This window comes from Oryza glaberrima, chromosome 12, assembly GCF_000147395.1.
Source record: "Oryza glaberrima chromosome 12, OglaRS2, whole genome shotgun sequence".
Lineage (NCBI taxonomy): Eukaryota > Viridiplantae > Streptophyta > Magnoliopsida > Poales > Poaceae > Oryza > Oryza glaberrima.
The window spans coordinates 9935424-9939197 of record NC_068337.1 but is presented as its reverse complement, the minus strand read 5'-3'; the positions used below and the strand labels follow the sequence as shown (position 1 = coordinate 9939197).

General features: G+C 43.9%; 1 pseudogene; it reads right to left on the bottom strand.

Moving 5' to 3' along the window:
• Positions 1-1365: 1365 nt before the first annotated feature.
• On the bottom strand, positions 1366-2165 carry LOC127756260 (ribosomal protein S2, mitochondrial-like; annotated as a pseudogene).
• Positions 2166-3774: the final 1609 nt, after the last annotated feature.

The window sequence follows — 3774 nt, the reverse complement described above, 5'->3', positions numbered from 1 at the left end:
CACCCCACCAAATTCAAATCTTCAGCTAAAGTAATATAGATTGCTTCAAGACAATGAAAGAGTTTGGTTGTACTACAGGTGGATGCCCCCTAGCTCATAGGTCATAGCCGTAGTTCGTGCCTTTGGAGTCTAAGAGAAGGGACTTCTTTATACGTTTGAGATGTGGGATCTGTCTAACTCGCACTATGTTTAACCCGTTGGACTTCGAAGTGGTCCCACTCTCTTCTATCTCCGAATCTCTTGCTCTGCCTCTGGGCGCTAATGGATTTTACTTTGACTCTTTACGGCATCTGGTTTCAATCCAGTTATCTTGCTCAGTTGTATTCCTTTTCCCTTGCCAGGTTCTATCACAGCAGACTATTTCACTCCCGGAATTGGGTTGAATCAGAATCTCTTTCCCTTGCCTTTTCAGCTAGCGAGCATACCTAGCTTGCTTCTTTGTCACGAGCGGGAGTCGAACCCGCATTGCCCTTCCTGAAAGAGACGTCTCTTTCAGATCGCGACTTTGGTGACGCAGTTCAGTCGGCGATAAAGCCTTCCTACGTCTGCGGGCTGGTCGGCCACCCAATCCTGCTCTTCAATGAATCACTGAAGTCCCCAACCCTATCTATGATACCCCCATCCCAACCATTCTTCCTTGAAATCCTTTACTGGTGGATCCCCATCCCCATCGCACTATTGGCTAATGCCATCCAAAATTGTATAAGATCCTGAAAACTAAGGGGATTCGCCTTAAGAATTGTAGCCAGTCCTTCAAATCTTCTATGGGATCGAAGAAGAAGAGTTCAAAATCATCATTCATGATCTTGTAGACTATATTCCTTATATTCTCCTTGTCCAGGGGACTCTTTAAAGTTGATTTGTTTCCCCTACTCTCCGGTAAAGCTCCTCAGAAATTGCTTTAGGAAGATGCGTGTTCGGCCGCATAAGCCAGATAAATTGAAGAAGAAGGGGCAGCCCCACCCCCCTGTAGAGTTTACTCGGGCCAGCCTCCCCTTGTAGCTGGGGTAGACTGGTAGTAGTTTCACCTATAAAATTTTGCATTGTGGAATGTAGGTTGGAACTACCTGTTCCGGGATTGTAGAAAGGAAGGGCTCCACAGTTGATGAAACTACCTGTTCTGGCATTTCTGAAAGGAAAGGCAGGACAGCTAAAATAATTCGCTGTCAGCCGCAGTATAGATACTTCGAGTTTTGGTAACTCTGAGAGAGTAGCGCTACAGATTGAAGTTTTTCTGCCCCCGATTATAAGTTCTCGTCGACCACGGCCTATAGGAAACCAGGCTATCCACTGCTTTTAAGCCTGTTTTGCATGGGTTCGTGCACAGATTTACGTTCCAGAATCCCTGTTTTCGTGATCGCAGAATTACGTTCCAGAATCCCTGTTTTTTGTGACCGAATGACGAAATAGATATACGAACTGTTATAGGATCATTCGCTGGGATGGGATAAGTGATTCTTTATGGGATTCCCCTGGGATCGTGGAATCAACTAAGAATGCAATAGGTATTTGTGATCGAGCAAGCTTCCAGTATGACCGAAGACTTTCTATCTGCATTCAGAATAACCGCACAATCGGGTTGTTGGTTTCAACCCAAAATTTATCTTTTCGTTCTTTAAACGGAATTTTTTTTATTAGCCAAATAATTGCTAAAAAAAGTCCGATCTTCCATTGAGAATCATTGATACAGCTCGCCATTTTTCAATATCTCACCATCGAAATAATGATTGGTCTTTAAAAGGAAGGAACGGCATTTTTTACGAATGGGAAGTCCTATAAAATGAAGAGCGGTTCGTAAACAAATCAGTGTCTTGTCTGATCGAGAATAGCAATTCCACTCTGGAAACCCTAGATATAGACATTGAAATGGTGAGCATCTTACCCGACGCCCGCCGAGATGTGCATTCGTACAAAGTAATTTAGTATAGACCATAGAAAGGATTGTCATTTCCGGTTTTCCGTTTCCCGAGATACTGGTGGTAAGTAATAATGCAGGCATGGCATATTTCGTTGAATCAGTCTTTTTCGCCACATCACCGTATAAAGGGAATCGAACCCAACTCTTCCACTCGCCGCCAATGCGGAAGGATGCCGCCGAAAAGAAAGGAGACTGATCTTAACGTTGGCGTCGGTTTTTCCAAGAAAAGTTTGATTTGATTGGTCTTTTTTCATGCGGGAACGGAACCGTATTAGTAAGCGGGCCCACACCTTCTCATCCCTCGATCAATAGTTTATTTCTCTTCTCTATCCCCTTTTCTCGAACTGAGCTCTTTCGAGCATTTCATAAACAGAGCTCGATAGTCCCTTAAAGTATTCACTTTTCCCAGGAGCCGACTTACCAGTTAGTACTGGCACTTTTACAGGAACAGTACCAGAGACTCATCTCGTAAGAAGACATTTTCAATTAGACACTACTAGTCGAGGACACGCGACAAGTTACGTTCTCATTTCGCAGAGGTTCTTCTCGCGATCTTTCTATTCTATTCTTTATGGACCTGAGCTCACTTAATTGCTTTTTGAGGGGGCGCAGCTCATTATCTATGCATTTCTCATTGGCAACCAATCAATGTCATAGCACTATTTCCACTAATCACTGCACAGAAATGCAAAAACAGAAGAGAGGGGCAGCCCAGACATGAGAGGACCCACCACGCACAGCAACGATTTGCTGATTGAAAGCTCCCTAACTATGTGTCTGTGCGGATCAGGAACCAGAGTAAGTAAAGGGATGGTTTAAAGAGGCAAAGTGATGCCCGCCCAAGCAAGTGGTTTGTTTTCGAGAGAGAAGTGTTTTTTTTTGGAAAAGAAGAGCTCTTTCTAAGTTGACTTGCATTGCACAAATCATCACATTTTTGAAAGTGCTTTGTAAAAGATCTTCAATGGAACGAGTTTCTTTTGACCATTCCCCCCTCTGACTGGGGATGTCGTGTGTTATTAAGCACAGTCTGGCTCTATAAGTAAGGAAATATCTCTATCCGGTTATTTGTAGTGAAAATCTGTCCTCGAGGAGAAGGGGAGACGAGGAAAAGCAGGGAATAGCGGAACAAAGAAAGAACTCTTAGGGGAGGAAAGCTTGCCTTTCCGATTTATTCGCAGGTAAATTCGGAGTTACACGAAGTGGAAGGACCAAGGGCGAAGCGAAAGAGGGCATTTGCGTTCCGGGGAGGGCGTCGCGTAGGCATAGTTCCAATGGTAAGCTGATTCCAGGTACGCCCGTTCCTCTACATCGTTTGACTATCAAAGTCAGGTCAAATGTAGGTGAGTGTTGCGGACTCAGTAGCCGTACCTGTTCCACTTGCTTATTATGGGAATAGTGATTCAATTGTAAGGTTCAATCAGGCTGCCTGGCTCTACCTAAAGTCTAAGTCCGTCCCTCCTTCCTACTTAGCTCTCCTCACACGAGAAGCATAGGCCGCAGGTTGACAATGCGCTACCGATGAAAGAAAGTAAGTCAAGCCACCCACGGATCCTTCTACTAAGGAAAGAGTTAAAGCCGAAGACAATCAATAAACATCTTCAACCAATCCAATACAAATACTGAAAAGAAGCAGTCTACCAACTTTTCTTTCACAAGGCCGCAGGTTGATCTCATGCATTACTCAACCAAGTCAGATAAAAAATGATCTTATCATCGAAAAGGCGCGCAGCGAGATAACAAACACATAAAAAAGGATATGCCCTAACTATATGCATGCCCAAACTCTATATAAGAACTTTATAAATAAGGCAAAGAGAATCTCATCTCCTCACAGTTCCTTGCCAGCGGATCTTAGT